This window comes from Callithrix jacchus, chromosome 12 (genome assembly GCF_049354715.1).
Source record: "Callithrix jacchus isolate 240 chromosome 12, calJac240_pri, whole genome shotgun sequence".
Classification (NCBI taxonomy): Eukaryota; Metazoa; Chordata; class Mammalia; order Primates; family Cebidae; genus Callithrix; species Callithrix jacchus.
Window position 1 is genome coordinate 61,565,819 of NC_133513.1, and position 23,881 is coordinate 61,589,699.

Consider the following 23,881-nt stretch of genomic DNA (forward strand, 5'->3'; position numbering starts at 1 on the left):
ACATAGGGCTTCCTATACATTTGTTTGCAACCTCCTGTGAATCTGAAATTATTTCAGAAAGAGTGAAAAACTGATTTTTCAGAAAGTAGTAGTTTTAATTAGCAAGGAGACAGAAATTTTCTCTTACATTTTTCAAACCCCAACTTTTTAAAAGAACACTAACACTGTTTGCCAAATCGAAAGATACTCTTAGAAAATTTATTCATAATTCCTACTATGATATAGAAATGGGTATTTTAAAAGAGTAAATAAATTACCATCAACTAGGAAGACTAGTTAACTTCCCCCTCATACACTTAAAATTAATACAACTAAAGGTAAACTTCACTTTAGAGGACATGTTAAATTGCTATTCACCTCTGCTGTGGAGCTCCTCTAGACAAAGCCTAGAGAAAGTTTCTCAGTACATTTCCTGCACAGTTGTTGCTAAGATATGTCCTTCAGGTGCATAAATCATCGAGTTTCCTTTGTGCAGGAAAGCAGAGTACACCCTGACATGGGAACATTTATGACAGACATGGGGATCACTTTCAAGCTTCAGCCATGGTCTGTTTCACTGACTTTTACACTCCTTTGCTTTTTGGAATGCATGACTCTTCAGTTTTTCACCAAAACTTTCTCTGCAGAAGATCCCACTTATAGATGTAACCAGATTCCACAGTAAGAGAAGGCCAGCACTTTGGGTCTGTCCTCCACTATGAGGGAGTAAACTATAGAACACTCTTCAGTCTAGGCCTGCTATGGGTCTTTGACCCTTGAGCTGAGCAGGCCTTTTGAGCTAAGGAGAGACTTTGAGCCCAGAGAGTAAACAGTTGACAATGGTGTTCTCTCTGTTTACACAGTCTTGTACTCTTTGGTGCCTCAGAAATGGAAAAAGTGTTTAGGCTGAAAGACTGGTTTCACAAAAAAAACACCAACAAAGTAGCACGATAGAGGTGAGGTTATTTGTGCCTGCAACATTTTCTGCAAAGGATTTTTGTTGTTAATTTGCTGATTCCTTGCTGACTACAAAAAATTTAGTTGCTGCATAAAATTTTTTTGTTGGCTAGGAGTGGTAATTCCAGCCACTTTGTAATTCACGCCTGTAATTCCAGCACTTTGGGAGGCCAAGGTGGGTGGATCAATTGAGGTCGGGAGTTTGAGACCAGCCTGACCAAAATGGAGAAATCCCATCTCTACTAAAAATACAAAATTAGCTGGGCGTGGTAGTACATGCCTGTAATCACAGCTACTTGGGAGGCAGAGGCAGGAGAATCGCTTGAACCCAGGAGGCAGAAGTTGTGGTGAGCTGAGATTGCGCCATTGTACTCCAGCCTGAGCAACAAGAACAAAACTCCATCTCAAAAAAAAATTGTTTTATTAATTTCCAAGTTACAGTGTTACAACTCTTTCAGAATTTGTCTAGCAAATTCTGGTAAAGACTAGAAAGCAACCCCCACCCCCCGCCTCCACAAAAAAGAAAAAGAAAAAAAAAAAAGAGACAAAAAGTTAAAAAAAAAAAAGTCCAAGTGATGATGAAAGCAAAGTATGAGGAGTTTAAAAGTTATTCTTTTACAAGTCCATTTGTTTGGGGGAGAAAAAGTGCAAAGGAAATTAAATGTAGCATGTAGATGTCCAATTCACAAATGAAAATATTGAGCTCTTCACTATCAAAAGCTTTTCATCCAGTAAAGTCCAGGGCAGGCCCTTGTAGCAGTCAATGCTAGAATCAGCCTCCTGTGGGATGGATATGGATTCATATAACCCCAGGCAATCAGTCCCTGATCCCTGGTCCCTAATGACAGTGGCCTAGACAGCCCCTGGCCAATAGGAGTAGGTCCCCAGGGAAGTGTGACTTGCTCCTGGAGTTGGTGACAATAGCTCAACAATATTGTTCCAATGCAACCCAAGACCTCATCAAAGTTCTGAGGAAAAAGCTGGTTTCTTTATGTGAGGACACAAAGGCCCCTTCCATAAGCCTCAAGAAGGCCTCTAGAATACCCTATCCTGCCTGTTTTCTATCAGAAAAACAAGTGGCTCAAAGAGCCACTTCTTGGCCAATTCAAGAGGTGTGAATACTTGTACCCCAATGTAGAATATCAAGAGGTGCACCCATGACGAATAGAAACATGTCAAGTTTGCCTTCTCGCCAGACCCAGCAGGGTAGCTGTGGTGGAATCAGTGAACCCTCCCAAGAACTGTGACACCTGAAAAATCTTCAACCAGGGGCCCTGTGGACTCCTAACATGTTCCAGTTACAGATGATCACCGGGAAGCATTAACAAAATGATAATAAGCCTAAACTTTGCACTCTTGTAAATAGGAGAGTTGGCGTCAGCACACAGGCCTACCCAGTGAAGTCATTTTCCTCCAAGTTGGGGGGCGTCAGGAGCACAGGCCAAGGGATACGGACCTTGACAAGGCCTGTGCCCTGAGAGGTCTGACACAGGGCAGCAATGCCAGGCTTCAGATAGCACATTCACTCCACATCTTGAAGGTAATTAAAAATTAGTCAAAGGTGAGGTTTGGTATCATGAGCATTTTAGTGGAAACCCAGCCAGACACAAAGAAAACTTGTGACCCTGGTCATCAAGTGACTAAAAAATCCATTTCCTGGCCAATTCAGGAGGTGAATAATCACACCACAATGAGGATCATTACAAAATCATTACAATCCACTTGGCCCAATTCTGTGTTTGCCTTGTCCACTGAGAACACCCTTGAAGTGTTATAGAACTGAACTGGTCCACTCAACTGGCGCAGTAAATCCAGATATCTATCTACATCAAGGGTTTTTTTTAATAGCTTTAGAAAGGAGGGCATTTATTTGTAGGGTGCCAAGGAAGGAGGACTAGGCAGTCATTGTTTAAATCCTGACCTCCCAATGGCTTATAAGCAAGGGTTTTTAAAGGCAGGGGTAAATTTTAGGAGAGAAGTTACAGGCAAAATTATAAATTAATATATGGAGGTTACACATTATTTCAATTGAAAAAGAATTTCTTGAAGGGAATTACAGATCATAGGTACATTTAAATAGTTTCTATTTGTAATTGGTTAAGGAAGAGAAGCTTTGTTTAAAAATTTGGGGTCAGTAAAGAAAAATGTTAACTGGCTCAAGGGTATTATTCCTCCAACTCATTTAGGAAGAAATTTAGAACAAAGAACACAGGTCAGAGTTTAGTACTTAATTTTTTCTCATCTGAAATTTATGTGTCAGTGAATCTCTTCAGTGAGGGTCTTCAGTGGAGGGTCCAAGTTTCTGAAAGACAACTCAGGGACATATGTTATGATGTTATCTTTAGTTTTTATAGGGGAACCAAACACCTCTGGATTCTAACTTTTCTGGCATTGTTTTAGGCTATTATGGCTTTTTTAATAAGTTACTTATTTACTTTTTAGGACTAGGTACACAAAAGAAAAAAGACAAGATGGCACCTTTTCCATGGTGGGTTTAAGAAAAAAAGACTAGCTAGCTCTCTGGTATTTTTCTTAAAGAAACTTGGGATTAAAAAAAATATATATGTTCTTGTTTGGGCACAGGCCCCTAAGAAGAGGATCCCTGCTCTGTCTCAGAAGTAAAAGCATCCTTATCAAATCTGAGCGTAGTTGGGCACAGGGGCTTACACCTGCAATCCCAACGTTTGGCAGTCAAGGCGGAAGGATGGCTTGAGCCTAGGAGTTCAAGGTTGCAGTGATCTATGACAACACTGTACTGAGGCCTGGGTGACAGAGCAAGACCCTGTCTCTAAAAAAGAAAAAGAAAAAAAAAACTGTGTTTATTTTGGTATCTGAGCAATCCAGTTAAATCTCAGGGAGAAAATTAAAGTTTTAATAAAAACTGCACCATTAAGGGAAAAAAAATAACAATTAGGCTTATTTTACATTAATCTTATGCTTTTAAAAACCCAAAACAAGGCCGGGCACGGTGGCTCACACCTGTAATCCCAGCACTTTGGGAGGCCGAGGCGGGTGGATCACGAGGTCAAGAGATCGAGACCATCCTGATCAACGTGGTGAAACCCCGGCTCTACTAAAAATAACAAAAAATTAGCTGGGCGTGGTGGCATGTGCCTGTAATCCCAGCTACTCAGGAGGCTGAGGCAGGAGAATTGCCTGAATCCAGGAGGTGGAGGTTGCGGTGAGCCGAGATCGCACCATTGCACTACAGCCTGGGTAACAGGAGTGAAACTCTGTCTCAAAAAAAAAAAGAAAAACCGAATCCTAGTATTAATTAATTTCATATTTAGAAGACAAGTTTTACTCTAATATAACATTTAGTTCCTGTACAAGTGCTTATGGACTCAGAGTTAGGCAGTCTGCCAGAAATTCATGCATTATTGACCTTCAAGTGGTTTAACAGAGCTGCTCTAACTCAGCTAATTACCCAGACACATGAAATCTGAGACCATCTTTTTGGTTCCTTGTATTGAATCACACTGTGGGAAAGGTATCCTCTATGTGCATTAGAGATGACAACAGAGGGCATATAAAACAGCCTGCAGATACCCTCAAGTTTAATAAAGAAAGGATGTTTTGTTCAAAGTAATCAAAGAAGCTTCCTTGATTTTAAACTGCTCTTTTATCCAGTACAGAATTTCTACCAAATGTTTTTAACATTAAAATTAATTCTGAACTTTAAAAAATGGAAGCATTTCGTAACAACATGCCCCTCATCAGAGATAAGATGCGGTGCAAAACTCTGATGGCTTTAAACAATTAGATCTATTGTCTTACAACTTCAAATAGGTTCAGAAAATCAAATGAAATGGAAACAAAAAGAAAGGTTCCAGGCCAGCAAAACCAAGCCCCTCTCCATGTTTCCCTTCTATTTTAGTAAAGTAAAATAATGCAAACGCTTTCCTCCACATTTAGAAACAAAAGAGTACCAAGACAGAAGCTGGCTGCAGATCTAAGGGTAATTGGGTATCTGCCATGGAAGCTGGAATTCTTTCTCAAGCATGGTGATGTTTATTTTTGACTCCTAGACAAACAGCTCCCTTCTGGGAAATGCCCTCTGCTGGAAAGCTAAAGGCTTCTCTTGGAAGGATGAGCTGTTCAACAGCAGGAGTCCTTAGTAATGTCTTCTTTACTTATCACACTTCAACCTGTCAGAATTTAGTAAATTATCGGCCTCCTTTAAAAGTGATATATTCACTAATATTGACTATCAGTTGAGTCTCAGAGGGCCTGGAGATCCCACAGTTTGGTTGCCAGATAGCACACTGATACACAGAGAAGACAGGTGGCCCCACCTGGAAGTGCCCTTTGAGCCTCTAGCTCCCTTCCCCCATGGCCACCACCCTCACTGCAGAGAGATACAAGGAGCCTTGTTCAGGAATGACCAACTGAAATCAGCTAAATGACTCAAAGCAGCTGGCTTTTGAAAAATATTAAATCCACACTCAGCCGCAAACCCTTAGGCTCTGAGATGCCTTTTCCTACCCTTTTTCTCTGCAAGGCTTCCACCCTGGATATGTTCATGACTTTACTCAGTCATGTTAGTTTTCAATGGCTGTCAAAATCAATTACAGCAAACTTAGTGGCTTAAAACACAAATTTATTATCTCACAGTATATAGGTCAGAAGTTCTGGGTGTCAGAGCCAAAATCAAAGTGCTGGCCAGCCTAGGTTTCATCAGGAGACTCTAGGGGTAGAATGTTTTCACTCTCATTTAGGTTTTTGGTAGAATTCAGTTCCTTACAGTTGTAGGACTGAGGATGGAGGTCATGGTCACTATTTCCTTGATGACTATCAGATGGGAGCCTCTCTCAGCAACTTAAAGCCACCTGTATTTCCTGCCATGTTGTTCCCATCATATTCAAACACAGAATTAAATCTGCCCACACTTTTTCTGACGTGTGCTTCTGTTGCGTTGCTTCTGCTTTTTGCCAGAGAAAATTTATCTGCTTTTAAGAGTACCTGTGATTAGACAAGGTCCACCCAGATAATCCAGAATAATCTCCCTAAGTTAATGTCCATAACCTAATTACACCTTGCAAAGTCCCTTTTGCTACATAAGGTAACATATTCACAGCTTCCAGGTATTAGGTCGTGGGCATCTTTGGTAGACCATTCTACTTACCATACCAGGTACAAGGGCTGGGGGCAAGGTCTAGCTATATAAATAGCAAGAATGGTACAGGTTGTAAACTGCTATAGTCCCTATATGTCCCTAAAAATGGTCATGCAGGAGAACGCTTCCTTTGACCTCCAGGAAAACTGGGACAGATTATGATTCAATCTTCTTCCCAAAATTCTGGAGCCCACAATGGCAATGACAGGGACTAACAGGTCTAGCCAACAGTGATTAACAGAAAATACCACTGTACAAAACTGGGCTAAAAAGTTTGGCACTTAACAAGTTGGGGGAATTAAGAGAGAAAGAAAAATATAAAATAAATAAAAATTTAAAATTCCAACACCAAGGTAGTTATTTGGATAAAAGATTAAACATTTTCCCTAGATATTTTGTTTTAAAGCTGTCCTTTCTATTTTCATGGTCCTCACATTACAAACAAGTCCTATACCGGGGACCAAGCAATCTGATCAGGGTATCAGGGTTCTAATCCAAAGTCTGCTATGTGGCCCTGAGTAAGTCGCTCTCTTCTTTGGGTCTCAGTTCCCTTGCACTTACACAGGGGACTGAACTAGATCGGCAGTTCGCAAAAAGTGTTCTGTGGAACATTCATTCCATGAAATGCTCTCTACAAGAAAAACGGTCCCCATGTCAAATGTCTGAGAAATGCTCTTTGGAGTCAGAGTGGTATTATTAAAGGCTCTGAAAACTATAACAAACAACTACCTAGTTTATTTAACCCAATGTTCCCTGATCATATTTGACAACAGACTCCGTTTCTCTAAGTACTGAACTATCCTTCAGTTAAATACTATACCTTCAGCTGTGATTTCCCTCCATTCAGATTGGCCTCTCCCTGAATAGTCGGTGTAACGCCGGTTGCCTCGCCAGGGGGCCGGACACACCCACCTCTGCACTCAGCACCTGACTCTGCACCCAGCACCAGGCTCTGCACTGGGCACCTAGCCCTGCTGCATGGCTCCCCTGGAAGGCTCCGGCTGATGCAACCCTGGTCGGCTCTTGCACCAGAAAACCCGCCCAACAGCCCGCCAACCAATAGCGGCCCGCCCAGTCCCAATCCCACTCCCCTGGAGCCAATCAGAGCACCCAGCTGTTGCTCGTTCCTCATAGCCATTAAAACCCCATGCCCCCGAAGTCAGCGAAACTTCTCTGGCCCCCTTTCCCCGGACCATAGAACCTCACCCAGGAGCCGATTAAATTTCTTTATTTCAATAACTGGCCTCAGTTGCCTCATTCGAACCTCAGTTGCCTCATTCAAACCTTACAGTCGGTACCTCCCCACATCCTGTCCCTGTCTCCTCCACCTACAGCACTCTTCCCCATACCTCAGTGTTTCAAAATCCTCCCTGTCATTTAAGACTGACTCAAATGCTGAGTGACTCTATCATGATGAATAGTTCTCTGATCCCATTAGCTGGAAATATATTCTCCTTCTTCATATATACTGTTTAATAAACATTTAATTAGTGGCTACCATGGCTTAGCATTAGGCACTCACAGCACATTGATATTATAACAGCACAGTCCCTCAGTTATTCCTTATCCAGCATATATCTGTGACATGGTAAAAGCCCCATAAAACTGCATACCTCAACCATACCTCGGCTTTCTGTTGAAACTGCTCTCTGTAACCCTAATGTGACAGGCAAGCAATCCAAACCCATGCCATCTTGGCCACTGCGACTTGTAATAAGTAATTAAGGACTGCAACTTCCACCCTACCCAGACAATGTGTAAAGAAATGCTAATCTTGACTTTTGTGAACCACTTAAGTAACAATCAGAATGTCAAAAGTCCCCTGGCCCTTGGAATGTCTGGGGCGCTCACTCTCATCTCCGCCCAGGAGGTGATTTACAGAATCCAATAGCCCTCAGATCATCTGAAGCCCCTCATCCCCACCCCTCCCCCTCCCCCTCCCCCTCACTCCCAAGGTGGTTTTATGGGTATAAAAGGTCTTGACACCCTCCTTTCGGGGCCACGGGTTGGAGAGACTCGAGTCCTCCGTGGCCGCCGGCAATAAAGACCCTGCAATTTGGCATACTTTTGGTGTTGACTTTCTATGCTCAGGCCAGTACAACATATTTATCTACTATATACCAGTTACAAAGGTTACAACAGCAAACAGGACACAGCTCTTACCCTCAATGGGCTTTGACTGTCATGGAAGAGCTGTAGTTGGAGGCAATCTTAACCTAACATGAGGCTGTAACTGGAAGGACTAGGACTCAGTATTCCTGGGGCTCAAGCCTCAAAGCTATTCCCAGAAGTCTGGGGCTGCCTGGGCCAGGACCATCACGAAGAAGAGCCAGACCATTCCTTGTGGAGCCTTGGGCCACTAAGGCATCACAGGATAAATAAAGGAACTGTGGAATTGGTCAGGTAGACCTGGGCTCACCTTTTCTACTTCCACTTACTGTCAGTGTGCCTTCTTTGAGTATTAATTAGTGACCTCAACTGTTCAAGATGAATAATAGTACCTGGCTCAGAGGTTACTGCAGGAAAACAATCTGAACATATCTGGAATAAGATTTGACACACGTCAGTTCTTCTACTGATATGAGCACTTTTTAAATTTTCTTCCCAAATTAAGGATATTAACTTCATCAGCCCTTGTTCCATGTCATTACTAGGACTTCAAGTTTCTCCTGTAGGGCACCAGTTAGGCACATGGATGAATTTCTTAACAAATCCTGACTTTTTTCATTTCCCCCTTTTTTTTTTTTTTTTTTTTTTTTTGAGACAGAGTGTCACTCTTGTTGCCCAGGCTGGAGTGCAATGGTTTGATCTCAGCTCACCACCACCTCTGCTTCCCGGGTTCAAGTGATTCTCCTCCCTCAGCCTCCCAAATAGCTGGGATTACAGGTGCCCACACCACACCTAGCTAATTTTGTGCTTTTATTAGAGATGGGTTTTCTCCCTATTGGTCAGGCTGGTCTCGAACTCCTGACCTCAGGTGATCCATCCACCTCGGCCTCCCAAAGTGCTGGGATTACAGGGGTGAGCCACCATGCCTGGCACATCCTGACTTTTCTTTTCCCAACTCTCATAGCTTATTTGACCAGCCATCAGTCACCATGACCTGCTCCTCACCTGGAAAGAAGCAATATACACTGCCAAAGCCTACTGCTAACCCTACTTCATTTCTGAGAGGCACACCTCAGCAGCCCATCCTATTCAGTGATATTTTATTGTGACCCCTGGTGGCAGACAACACAAGTTGGCCCATTCAATACACATGCGCAAATTTTCCCTCACCTGCCTCTAGCATGGAGGCAGGAAAGCATCCTGCTCAATTTCCCAGTCTCATAACTAGCAGACACGTGACATAGGAGAGACCAATGAGACTTTTTATTTTTTTGTTTTTTTGAGACAGTCTCACTCTGTTGCCCAGGCAGGAGTGCAGCGGGATGAACTCAGCTCACTGTAACCTCTGCCTCCCCAGTTCAAGCTATTCTCCTGCTTCAACCTTCGGAGTAGCTGGGATTCTAGGCACCCGCCACCATGCCCTGCTAATTTTTTATATTTTTAGTAGAGACAGGGTTTCACCATATTGGTTAAACTGGTCCCAAACTCCTGACTTTAGGTGATCCACCTGCCTCAGCCACCCAGAGTGCTGGGACTATAGGCGTGACCCACCGTGCCTGGCCCAATTAGCCTTTTTTTTTTTTGAGATGGAGTCTTGCTCTATAGCCCAGGCTGGAGTACAGTGGTACAATCTGGGCTCACTGCAACCTTTGCCTCCTGGGTTTAAGCGATTCTCCTACCTCAGCCTCCCAAGTATCTGGGATTACAGGCGCCTGCCACCATGCCTGGGTAATTTTTGCTTTTTAGTAGAGACAGTGGTTTCACTATGTTGGCTAGGCTGGTCTCGAACTCCTGACCTCGTGACCTGCCCACCTCAGCCTCCTGAAGTGCTGGGATTATAGGCATGAGCCACCACGCCTGGCCCCCAGTGAAACTTTTTTAAAGGCCCTTCCTTCATCTATGATTCTTTCTTCCTACTTGGATCTTGCAGAGGATGCAGCCATCTTGTGACCATGAGGTGACAAGCATGATGTTAAAAGGTCATTTACTAGGAAGATGAAGCAGAAATCAAGAGCCCAGATCTCAGACAGCCTTGCTGAGCCAAGCTCACCCCAAGCTACCTACTTCCAAGCTTCTTGTTGTGTGAGACAAATCTATCCTTCATTTGTTCAAGTCATTTTTAGAAGACTTTCCACAAACTGCAACAAAATACCTCTCTAACCAAAATACCTAGCTAAAGACATTAGACATTATTCCTTCTTTTTTTCTGCTGTGAGCAAAACATTTATCTTGCTAAGGGCTTGATTAAACCTTCACACTAAATAGTTATTTTCAGCACAGTAACTGCCATGAGCTGGCCACACGATAAATATTTACAGAAAAAGTGTCAAGACTGCTGCTGCTTTACCTGCATCACATCAAGTCTGGGATGCAGAAGCTTTGAGATGAGATGCAGAAGCTTCAACCAGGATTCCGTTTTTAATTCATACTGAAAAGATAGTGATAGGCACTCTTTCTGGATGAGGAAGGATTTCCTTACAGCATGTAGAAATCACAGAGGGGAAGATAAGAACTGTCACAGCCGTTCAAAGAACAGGTTGCTCTCAAAATGGGTATCTACATTACAGCCCTGAGAAAGGGATGTCTTTCAATCGCTTCTGATAGGAAGACTTGTGAAATGGAGATAATAAGCCCATATCACTGTTAACATCAATATAGGATTAGCTCAGGACTTAAAGGGGCAAATAGTGACTCACACATGTATATTTCAGAAGTAGGCAATCCCTTCCATTTGCTGAAGAAAGTTGTCATAGGTCCCCAAAGAACTTGGATCCACCCAGGTCCAGTTCTCTGTGGCAGGGTCTGCCTGGAGGTGACAAAGCCCAGCAGAGGCCTCCCACTCCAAGACGCCCAGGCTTTGTAGTGACAGGAGCTGGGATAGGGCTCCACTTTGCATTATGAGCTAAAACATGTGTAGTGCTACCATTTAGCCCAGACTATACACATACACATACTCTTTACCAAAAGCATCATAGAAACTGTAGCCTTGCCTGCTTCTCTCCTACTGATGGAGGTGGGGCCCAGGTAGCCCAGAATAATAAATAGGGCCTGGGCTAGAATCCAGGGAGGACTGTCTACAGCCTCAGGTGCTCTCCTGACCCCCTGGGCCACTCTGCCCCATCGCCTACACTGTCTCCCAACTTCTGAACTGCCCATGCCCCAATCTGGAAAGCAGCAGAGTTTCTGCATCAATGGTCTCTTTCAGGTCTCCCAGACTGTCTGTATGCTCCAACTGCTTTCAAGTTGATTACAGATTCTGTGGCCTCTGAAATGTTACCTTTTAAAAGATAAAAGCCACTTCACTGTAATCCCAGCACTTTGGGAGGCCAAGGCGGGTAGATCATGAGGTCAAGAGATCGAGACCATCCTGGTCAACATCGTGAAACCCTGTCTCTACTAAAAATACAAAAAATTAGCTGGGCACGGTGGCGCGTACCAGTAACCCCAGCTACTCAGGAGGCTGAGGCAGGAGAATTGCCTGAACCCAGGAGGCAGAGGTTGCGGTGAGCCGAGATCGCGCCATTGCACTCCAGCCTGGGTAACAAAAGCGAAACTCCACCTCAAAAAAAAAAAAGCCACTTCAGGGGTACAATTCATACAAATGTAATTTTACTAAGAAGCATTTCTAGGCTGTTAGAAATTTTATTTTTTTATATTTATTTATTTATTTTGAGACGGAGTTTCGTTCTTGTTACCCAGGCAATGGCAAGATCTCGGCTCACTGCAACCTCTGCCTCCTGGGTTCAGGCAATTCTCCTGCCTCAGCATCCTGAGTAGCTGGGATTACAGGCACGCGCCACCACGCCCAGCTAATTTTTTGTATTTTTAGTAGAGACGGGGTTTCACCATGTTGACCAGGATGGTCTCGATCTCTTGACCTCGTGATCCACCTGCCTCGGCCTCCCAAAGTGCTGGGATTACAGGCGTGAGCCACCGCACCCGGCCTTAAAATTTTAAAGACACAAACCATTCAACTTTAAGACTGCGAAATCCCTTTTCTTCAGCACAGAAGGAAGGTTTCAGGTTACATCTGGCTGGAGGTGACCACTCCTCAGCAGGACTGCAGCATATGTTCACAAGGCCATTGCCTTAGAAACCAAATGTAAAGTTCACAATCCCTGAAAAATCTTAACTGAGGCTGTAGGTCAGTGGCTCTGATTTCTACATGGGAGGGTCACCTGATTGGTGCTTCTAGGAGCCAGCCACCTTCTTCACACTAAGCTATCCATTACTGCACCATTGACCCATGACATCCTGGAGGTTTTCTCAGAGTGTGTATGACCAGGCAAAGCAAGCAAGGTCCATCTGCGCGGGCTATTTGGCCTCTCCTGGGGCCTTGCACACGGACAACTTCCTAACCCCATTCTAGACAACCACTCATATTCTCTCTCAAGTTTCAGTCTAGAAAAGGAGCTCCAATATCTCTTTTAAATACACTAGCTTCCCACCTTATTGCTTTCTAGCCCCTTCTTCCTCCTTTTTAGGCACCTAAGACTGACATCCTCCATTTATCCATGAAACATCCACTCTCCCAAGTGCCTCACAGCCAGCTCTCCTGCTCCGACCACGGAGGCTTTCTCACCTGCAGCTCCCTTCACCAACCCTCGTGCCCAGGCTGCCTCCTCCCCTTCCCACTGCCACCTCAGGCTCCAGCCTGGCAGCCCAGTGCTCGGTGCCTCAGCTCTAACTTAGGGGGCAAAGCCAATTCTCATGAGCCTGGAGCAGCACGGACTGCTGGGTCACCACTCTACACCCATTCTGCTTCTAATGTGGCCCAAAGGAGCAGTCAGTAGCAAGAGAAGCAGAATCTTTGTCTTTTAAGGTTTGAGTTCAGGATAAATGTCACTGCAAACTTGGGATCCTCAGCTATTTTACAACTGTATAGTGAGAGACTCCAGAAAGATTTACCTAACTCTGAGAGTTTGTTTACATTTCAAAGGGAAATGAGGCCCAGGACCTTGGAGACATGCCCAGGTCATAAAAATTGGAGCCACCAGAGCTGATGTGACTCCTGGAAAGATGTATTTATATTCCAGAAGGTTAGGAGAACCCAGGATCCTTCCCATTCTGTCTCCAGGCAGCAAAGATGCTTCCTCCATCCGTTTAGGAGAAGAGGGAAGCAGTTGCCTCTTTCTCCTTCACATAAACCAAGAAATTCCATTTTTCTCTGTCCCTCACCTATGGAATGTCTGACCACTAGGGCTGGAGATTTTTCCATCTGGCCTTCATCATGCCACCCTGGGGTAAGCCCTGGGGCAGGGAGTGCCTATGCAGTTATAATTATTTACATAATCTTATTTTCTCTTACTCTGTAAATAACAAATGCCTCTTATGCAGAAGACATCATGTGTGCATCCAAACTAAGATTAATAAAGATGACTATTAAAAGCCCAACAATTGTGGCAGCAAGGATGATAGGGTCCTATTTGTCACCTGGTTTACTGGAAGAGACAGACAAGAGGCCTGTAGCTGGTTAGGAGGATTGGAGCAGTATCCACGAGAACTAGCACAGACCTACTGAAAGGACTGGGAAGTGTGTTAGCCAAAGATCAGGAGACAGGCTTGGAAAATGATGCCAGAATGGCACCTTTGGATTTTGCTGCCCTCTCTAAGTAGGAGGAGAAGGGATCTGGAAATTCTTAGAGATGGCCTTTACCTGGGATGAGAGAAGTTACTGTCACTGTCTCCTTGCAGCGAGAGGGAGAGGGTTCTTGAGCTCCCACAGCCAGAGCGGGTCTATGAGGGCTGCAGGGCCACGTTGTGGCAAGAAGGATGTCTGGCTTACTGCCTTGGAGACACTTTTTTGTTCTCCTCTGATCCTTAGTTCCCTTCCTACCCCAGCTGATCTTCCTGTCTCAGGAGGTACTGCCCTAGTTCCCCACACAGGGGAAAGGGGAACTTAGGGGAGAGATTCAAATGTTGATAGTTGTGTCAAGTACTAGCACCCTCGTGCCCACATGGGAGACAGATGCTGAGGAATGTAGAGGGAAACCTCTGTGAGCAGTAGAAACAGTCCTGGAGACTCTCCCAGGAGCCAAACAGGAAGAAGAAGGAGAGTTCTTATATGCCACATTGTGGCCTGCATTGTGCCTCCCTTCTTGCATTTCCTCCAGCAGAGAGGACATAGCTTCTCCCTGCAGCTGCAATTTTATCCCTGTAAATGCTGAATTTAACTGTTAGGGTTTGTGCAAAACTTTGAATGGAAAAAAAGAGGAGTTTAGGACCAGGTATGGTGGTTCACATCTGTAATATCAGCACATGGCCCCCATCTTTAGCTGAACTGAGGAAGTCCTTCAACACCAGGAGAGCATTCCACCCTGCTCTCCCAAACTGCTACCCTGTGCCCTCTTTCTGACTGCTCTTCTCACTGCAGTGAGCATTCTGAATTCAAACTGACTGCTGAGTACACCATTTCTGACTGATAGCTCTGGTCACAGACAGTAGTGGATGGTCCCAGCTCCTATACGGTCCATGCATAATATCTTACACAACACCTCCAGATGTCATCCACACAGCAGGACAGATGAATTGGTGCAGGCAGGACTACTTAAAATTGCCTCCAGGCAGTCCCTCCAAAAACAAGAACTGACCTGATTTATTTGGGCTGAAGTTGGGGGGGCCCCAGGTTTATCAGCTGATGGGAGACAAGAGGACACATTAAGAGTCTTTTCTGTGGCTGGGCATGGTGGCTTACGCCTGTAATCCCAGGACTTTGGGAGGCCGAGGCAGGAGGATCATGAGATCAGGAGTTTGAGACCAGCCTGGCCAACACAGTGAAACCCCATCTCTACTAAAAATACAAAAATTAGCTGGGTGTGGTGGTGCTCGCCTATAATCCCAGCTACTTGGGAGGCTGAGGCAAGAGAATCGCTTGAATCCATGAGGCAGAGGTTGCAGTGAGCCGAGACCATGCCACTGGCACTCCAGCCTGGGTAACACAGCAAGACTCTGTTTCGAAAGAAAAGAAATGAAAGGTGGTATGACATTTGTTCTATACTTTAGCTGAAGTGACTCATGACCCTGACTCAACTTGAAAAGTTTTGGCATTCAGGTCAGCTTCAAATCACTTCAAATCATCTTCAAATACAGAAGACAGATTTGCTACCAATTTCTTCCTTATAGGCCATGACAAAATCTGACCAAATTAATAGTATGCTCAGCTATATGACATGAACCAGGTTAATTCAAAAACTTGAGAAAGTCACCAGGCTTTGTAAGGTAAACCTTTATGGTAAAAGAGATTTGTTCGACTAAAACCAGAAGCCTTGAAAGGTGAGCTAAGACCACACAGTGGAACTGACCTCATCCTACCCTTGTGAGTTCTGCAGGCAATAGCTTAATAAGTGCTGCTTAAGGCGAACCCAACAGACTTGGTCCTAGCACCTGCTGATCACATTAAAACAAAATGACCAGGCTGGGCATGGTGGCTCACACCTGTAATCACAGCACTTTGGGAGGCCAAGGCAGGTGGATTGTCTGAGGTCAAGAGTTTGAGACCACCCTGGCCAACATGGTGAAATCCCATCCCTACTAAAAACATAAAAATTAGCCGAGTGTGGTGGACACATGTCTGTAATCCCAGCTATACAGGAGGCTAAGGCAGAAGAATTGCTTGAGCACAGAAGATGGAGGTTGCAGTGAACCGAGATCATATCACTGCACTCCAGCCTGGACAACAGAGCAAGACTCTATCTCAAATAAAAAAAAAAGACTGCTGGGCATGGTGACTCATGCCTGTAATTCCAGAACTGTGGGAGGTTGAGGCGGCTGGATCACGTGAAGTCAAGAGTTAAAAAATGGCCATAAAGTAACATAATTATGGAAAATTTACCAGTAGCCAAATATGGAGAAACAGAAGGGGTGGAATTGTGGGGTACAGAGAAAACAGTATTATGTTTCTGCATAGTTGGGGATTTTTATTATTTTTATTTATTTTGTTTTATTTTTGTTTTTCAACAGAGAGTCTTGCTCTGTTGTCCAGGCTGGAGTGCAGTGGCACACTATCTCGGCTTACTGCAACCTCTGCCTCCTGGGTTCAAGCGATTCTCCTGCCTCAGCTTCTCAAGTAGTTGGTATTACAGGCACATGCCATCAAGCCCAGCTAATTTTTGTATTTTTAGTAAAGACAGGATGGCTGGGCACAGTGGTTCATGCCTATAATCCCAGGACTTTGGGAGGCCGAGGGCAGGTGGATCACTTGAGGTCAGGAGTTCAAGACTAGCCTGACCAACATGGAGAGACCCTGTCTGTACTAAAAATTAAAAGATTAGATGAGTGTGGTGGCAGGCACCTGTAATCCCTGCTACTCAGGAGGCTAAGGCAGGAGAATTGCTTGAACTCAGGAGGTGGAGGCTGCAGTGAGCCAAGATCGTGCCATTACACTCTAGCCTGGGTGACAGAGTGAGACTCTGTCTCAAAAAAAAAGAAAAAGTAGAGATAGGATTTCACCACATCGGTCAGGCTGGTCTTGAACTCCTGACCTCAAGTGATCCACCCACCTTGGCCTCCCGAAGTGCTAGGATTACAGGTGTGAGCCACTGCACCTGGCCAGATTGGCCAAGTTTTATATTTCTTTTTTTTTTTTGAGACAGAGTTTCACTCTTGTTACCCAGGCTGGAGTGCAATGGCACGATCTCGGCTCACCGCAGCCTCCACCTCCTGGGTTCAAGCAATTCTCCTGCCTCAGCCTTCCAAGTAGCTGGGATTACAGGCACACGCCACCATGCCCAGCTAATTTCTATATTTTTAGTAGAGACAGGGTTTCACCATGTTGACCAGGATGATCTCGATCTCTTGACCTCATGATCCACCCACCTCAGCCTCTCGAAGTGCCGGGATTACAGCATTGAGCCACCGCACCCGGCCCCAAGTTTTATATTTCTAAATAAATTTTGCTGAAAACGTGGGATCCTCGGCAAATAACAAGCCTTGGAAAATTAATTTGTAACTGTAGAGACAGAGAATTCAAGATAGATTTACCAGCCAGATGCGGTAGCTCACACCTATAATCCTAGTACTTTTGGAGGCCAAGGCGGGCAGATCACTTGAGGTGGATTACTTGAGGCCAGGAGTTGAAGACCAGCTTGGCCAACATGACAAAACCCCATCTCTACTAAAAAATATAAAAATTAGCTGAATGTAGTGGCGCAAGCCTGTAATCCCAGCCACTCAGGAGGCTGATGCAGGAGAATCACTTAAACCTGGGAGGTGGAGGTTGCAGTGAGCTGAGATCACACTACACTCCAGCCTGGACGACAGAGCAAGACTGTGTCTCAAAAAACACATAACTTTAAAAAAAATCAAATGAAAACAAAAAACAAAAAGCCATTTAAAGTCTCTGGAAATTTTTCTGTGGGCATATACCAAACTTTCAAGAAAATCTAATAAAACCAGTAAGAATAGTGAGAGTCTTTGGCAACTGAAGCCATGCCTCACTCCCTCCCTCACTTACCTCCCAATTCTAGCTCAGCTTAACAGAAATTCTACTCCATACGGAGTATGGTCAGAAAGTCAGGGCCAGGCTGGGCATGGTAGCTCACACCTGTAATCCCAGCAGTTTGGGAGGCTGAGGCAGAAGGACTGCTTGAGCCCAGGAGTTGGAGACCAGCCTGGGCAATGTGGAGAAATTCTGTTGCTACAAAAAAATTAGCAAAAATTAGCTAGGTGTGGTGGCATACACCTGTACGCCCAGCTACTTAACAGGCTGAGGTTGGAGGATCACCTGAGCCCAGGAGGTCAAGGCTATATTGAGTCATTATCTGAGCTGTAATAGAGTCACTGGACTCCAGCCTGGATGACAGAATGAGACCCTGTCTCAGGGGGAAAAAAAAAAGTAAGGGCTGCTTTTCCCTCAGCCCCCAATGTTTAACACATCTTACCAGGAGAAGCAAGACACCAGCATTTTCCTTTTTTTTTTTTTTTTGAGATGGAGTCTCGCTCTGTCACCTAGGCTGGAGTGCAATGGCACAATCTCAGCTCGCAACCTCTGCCTCCTGCGTTCAGGCGATTCTCCTGCCAAGTGTGGTGGCTCACACCTATAATCCCAGCACTTTGGGAGGCCAAGGCAGGCGGATCACAAGTTCAGGAATTTCAGACCAGCCTGGTCAACATGGTGAAACCCTGTCTCTACTAAAAATACAAAAACTAGTTGGGCGTGGTGGCGCATGCCTGTAATCCCAATTACTCGGGAGGCTGAGGCAGGAGAATGGCTTGAATAAGGGAGTCAGGTTGCAGTGAGCTGAGACTGCACCACTGCAATCCAGCCTGGCGACAAAGCAAGACTCCATCTCAAAATTTTTAAAAAAGTAAAGAAAAGAAAAATAAAAAGACAATAGTCTGGGAGAAAACATTTGCAAAACACATATCTGATAAAGGACTTATATCGAAAATATATGAAGAATTCCTACAATTTAATAAGGCAAAAAATTTTTTTCATGGGCAAAACATTTTGACAAACACTTATTAGATACAGGCCGGGCATGGTGGCTCATGCCTATATTCCCAGTGCTATGGGAAGCTGAGGCCAGTGGATCACCCATGGTCAGGAGTTCAAGACCAGCCTGGCCAACATGGTGAACCCCCGTCTCTACTAAAAATACAAAAATTAGCTGGGTGTGGTAGCAGGCACCTGTAATCCCAGCTACTCAGGAGGCTGAGGCAGGAAGACTGCTTAAACCCAGGAGGCGGTGGTTGCAGTGACTCAAGATCACACCATTGCACTCTAGCCTGGGCAACAAGGGTGACACTCCATCTAAAAAAAAAAATCCAGAAATGGCAAATAAGCTTACATGAAATGATGCTCAACTCACTAGTCATTAGGGAAATACAAATTAAAGTCACAATGAACTACCACTATCCAACAATTAGTCCAGTCAAAAATAATAGGCTGGGAGCTCACACCCATAATCCCAGCATTTTTGGAGGCCGAGTAGGGTGGATCACTTGAAGTCAGGAGTTCAAGACCAGCCTGGCCAACATGGTGAAATTCTGTCTCCACTAAATTAGCCAGGTGTGGTGGTGGGCACCTGTAATCCCAGCTACTTGGGAAGCTGAGGAAGAGAACTGCTTGAACCTCGGAGGCAGAGGTTGCAGTGAACCAAGGTCATGCCATTGTACTCCAGCCTGGGCAACAAGAGCAAAACTGTCTCCAATCAATCAATCGATAACAAAAATAATAACATACTGACAATATCAAATGCTGGACTGGAATTCTCATACATTGATGGCACAAATACAAGGTGGTATAATCGTTTCGAAAAGCAGCCCTCTAATCCACACCTGGGTATTTACCCAAGAGAATTGAAAACATGTCCACGGACCTGTCAATGAATGTTATTATAGTTCTATTCATAATCACCAAAATTTCAGTCAGGTACAGTGGCTCACACCTATAATCCCAGCACTTTGGGAGGCCAAGGTGGGAGGATTGCTTGAGACCAGGAGTTCGAGACCAGCCTGAGCAACATAGTAAGACCCCATCACTACCAAAAATAAATAGCCAGGTATGGTAGCCCATGCCTACAGTCCCAGCTTCTCAGGAGGCTGAGGTGGGAGGATGGCTTGAGTCCAGGAGTTTGAGGCTGCAGTGAGCTATGATTGCAACACTGCACTGCAGCATGGGTGACAGAGCAAGACTCTGTTCGAAAAAATAAAAATATAAAATATAAAAATATAATTTATAAGTAATTACCAATATGTAGTACCAGTCAGCCATGTGTTGCCAGACTCCATTCCTCCCTTCCATTAAATGAATACAGCCACAGTTGATGGCTTAAGACTTGGGGAGTCAAAGCCTGCTTTAGTTTAGAATTTCACAAGGGAAATCCTGATCCTTAATTAACTGCTAAAGAAATGGTACAGAGCTGGTCAGGCACTGTGGCTCATGCCTGTAATGCTAGCACTTTGGGAGGCCGAGGCGGGTGGATCATGAGGTCAGGAATTCAAGACCAGCCCGGCCAAAATGGTGAAATCCTGTCTCTATTAAATGAGCCGTGTGTGGTGGTAGGCACCTGTAATCCTAGCTACTTGGCAGGCTGAGGCAAAGAATTGCTTGAACCTGGGAGACGGAGCTTGCAGTGAGCCGAGATTGCGCCACTGTACTCTAGCCTGGGCAACAGAGCGAGACTCCATCTCTAAATAAATAAATGGTACAGAGGCAATGGAGCGGCACCTTGCATCAACAAGAAAAAAAGGATCACTTTGCACACTTTTTCCTCAAAAGATAAATTAAAATTAAAAAAAAAAGTCCATTATTTTAAAAATGCACATTATCATGGAATAAGCTTAATATCGCAAATGATCTTGACCCACAGTTTCTGTCTCCTCATCTATTTAAAAAGCTAGCTGTTCTAGAGATTTCTCTACATTGTAAAATCTTGAAGTGACTTTCTACTAGCATGGAATTTAGCTAAACCTCCAGGGCGGCCTCTAAAAGCCCTCTGATCCATGAAACCCATGGGATGTCCAAACTCTGCTCCTTCCTGAAACCTCCATTGTGGGGTTGAGGGTCAGGGAATAACATCTTCAAATAGGGTATTTTTGCATCCCAATGCCACAACTTTAGAGCAAGGCAAGCATGGTGGCTGCCATTTATAAGGGGAGGACTGCACTGCCCCAGGTCACATGATTAATACTCTTCAGACCCTTATCGATGGTCCAGACTCCATGTCTAGTGTTCTTTCCATGATCCTCCAACACACACACCTCCCTGGGGGAGAGGTTGTGGGCAGTTTTTACTTTGATCTCTGTCCACTCCACAAAGGGGCTCTGAGACATGGCCCTCTGTAAGGTGGGCCCTGGACTCATGGGACAAGATAATCAGCTCCTTCCACAGGAAGATACTCCAAAGGGACCCAAAGTTTCCCAAGAACGTCTCCAACATCTATCCACAAGTTGCTCGGCAAAAAGGGGCTTCAGTGGTAGAATGAGACTGGAAAATTAAGATTATTCTCCTGCCTCTTGGGTGTAGACCGTCAGCATACCAAGGTCTCCCAAAGCCTTTGCACTTATGAAACCTGTTTAAACGTGGTTTCCAAACACACTCAACTAGGAAATTCTCTTTCATGTAATCCCTACTTACATCCTACAGAACTAGTGTTTCTGCACCCTAAAACAATGCTATTAATAACTTCCTTGGACTTATACGTTTATTTTTTAAATTACTTTTTAAGAAAAGTTGTTTCCAAGAAAAATAATATATGTAATATGCTAACATTTATGTAAAAATGGAGGCAGAAATGTCTATCTATATTACTTGTAGATTTATAAACTGTCTATGAAAGGATTAGAATACTGGTCACTGCAGCCATTTCCAGAGAAAGGCAATCAGTGGCTGGAGTAGAAAAATGAGAGACTTTTTCCTGTATACCCTTGCATACTATGTGACTATGTCACCTAGGCAACCCGTCAAGCGAAACTCAAATTAAAATAAAAGATACTAAAAGTAATGCAGATTTTAAAAGCAAAAACAGTCAGGAGCGGTGGCTTACGCCTGTAATCACAGCACTTTGGGAAGCTGAGGCAGATGGATCATGAGGTCAGGAGTTCAAGACCAGCCTGGCCAATATGGTGAAATACCATTTATACTAAACATACAAAAATTAACTGGGCATTGAACATACATAAAACTGATTGCATTTCTACACATTAACAATAAACTATCCAAAAAGGAATTAAGAAAACAATCCTAGTTCACGCCTGTAATCGCATCACTTTGGGAGGCCATGGGGGAAGGATTGCTTGAGCCCAGGAGTTCAAGACTAGCCTAGGCAACATAGTGAAACCCTATCTCTACTAAAACTATAAAAATTAGCCACGTGTGGTGGCACCTGCCTGTAGTCGCAGCTATTGGAAAGGCTGAGATGGGAGGATCACATAAGCCTGGGAGGTCAAGGCTGCAGGGAGCCATGATCACACCATTGCACTTCAGCGTGGGTGACAGAGCCAAACCCTATCTCAAAAAAAGAAAAAAATTCCATTGACAACAGCACCAAAGGGAATAAGATACTTAGGAATAAACTTAACCAAGGAGGTGAAAGACAGGCGTACTGAAAACTATATACAACACTGATGAAAGAAATTAAAGAAGGCACAAATAGATGAAAGACACGCTGGTACTCGTACTGTGCACTTTTCAAAGTGCTTGCATAGATGGTATCTTATTGGAGTCTGATGCCAAATCTGTGCAGTAGAAAGGGCAGGTGGAACACTCGCCAACACATGAGCCAACCATGGCCCCAAGAGGACTGAATGAGAAGCTGGTTTCTCAGCTGCTTAGTGACAAGGGATTAGATCCTAGATGTCCTGCATGGCTCTTGAGGTCTTTCTCAGATGTCAGATCTGCCACTGAACAAGTCCCATGGGCACTCTGGTAGGCCCATGGGGGCTTATGTCATCTTTCAGAGGTGCCACCATTCCAGGCAACCACTGATGGAAGATAATGCATAATTAAGGCTGGGTAGCATCTACCATGTATATCATATAAACAGGATTATAAATAGAATTACATACATGCACTTTGTTGCATAATACTCCTCAGTGGCCTCAGGCTCAAACCCAGACCTATCAGTAGAGCAGTCAGGGCCCATTCCATGCCAGCACCTCTGCAAGCCCTTTGTGCCAATGCCCACCTACCACTCCATGCTCCAGCTACTTGCAGTTCCCCATATGGGTCACACAACTGGGACACATGCCCTCCCTCTAAACTTAAAATGTGCCTCTCACTACACTAACATCTGCTTATTCTGCATATCTTAGTTTAGGCATCACTTCCTCCAGGAAGTCTTCCTTGAATACACACACACATATGCATGGGATTCTTGATCAACTATCCTTTTATTGCTCCCTACAACTGTGTATCACTTATTCATCCATCTGGTCCCTAGACTATGGGCTCCTTAAGGTCAGGGCATGAGCCTTTGCCCTTCTGTATGGACCGACTGATCAGGCTGGGCACAGGGTAAATCCTCACTGCATACCTAACAAATGACTGTGAGCACAAGGGAGGCCCAGCATGGTGTGGGTGCTTCAACAACTGTGTAGCTTCAGATGCTTGGTGAAGGGGAAATGATATTAGAGAACCAAGATGTCTGGGCAGTGCTAAGAGGAAGGTACACTTCCCCTGTTTGTGGAAAATATCTTAAGCAACTTCAGTGTGAGCTTCTGTCTGTTCTTCCCAGGGCCTCCTGACACTGGGAAGGCTGACCCAGCGTAGGCTAGGATCAAGCTAGGAGTTGGGAAGGCTTAGCCAGTCAACAGAGCAAAAGTGAGCAGGAAGCCATTCAGAGCTATAGAACTAGAGGCCCAGAAAAGTGAGAGGATAGGTTGAGGGGCTCCCAGCAACTTAGCAGCAGGGTTGGTTACGAACTCAGGCATCGGAATCCCAGTGCAGGCAGCTTCTCCAGCCCCAGGCACCCTTTGGGACCTGGGTGGGCTGAGGCACAGGACAACACTCAGCTGTGGACCTGACCAGCACTAAGCAGGAAAGACAGGACAGAAGGACAGACAGAGGTCTTAAACATAAGTATGTGCCAGGCAAGCAATGATTCGCACAGGCCTCAACAGTGACAGGCTTGTCTAGAGAACAAGAATGCAGAGACCCGTTCTCTTCTCCCTCCATGCTAGAAATTGCTTTGTGTTTGTTGTTTTCCTGATGCTGACTCTGAACCAGGCACATGCTGAAGGCTCCCAGGTACCTTATCTTCAAAACAACCTGCAAAGGAG

General features: G+C 44.7%; 1 protein-coding gene and 1 pseudogene across 4 annotated transcripts in view; one reads left to right on the forward strand and one right to left on the reverse strand.

Annotated features, from left to right (window-relative positions):
• STOX1 (storkhead box 1) overlaps positions 1-23,881 on the reverse strand; it is a 47,545-nt gene that overhangs the window by 18,270 nt on the left and 5,394 nt on the right. For 2 of the 4 annotated variants that reach the window (XM_009009821.5, XM_009009820.5), the window contains exon 1: positions 6,873-7,048. The exons of the other annotated variants lie outside the window; for them this stretch is intronic. The gene's annotated coding sequence lies outside the window, so the exon portion shown is untranslated. Of the gene's footprint in view, positions 1-6,872; positions 7,049-23,881 lie in introns of those variants that run through there. 4 annotated transcript variants of the gene reach the window in all.
• LOC118146557 (U7 small nuclear RNA) lies at positions 1,375-1,432 on the forward strand (annotated as a pseudogene).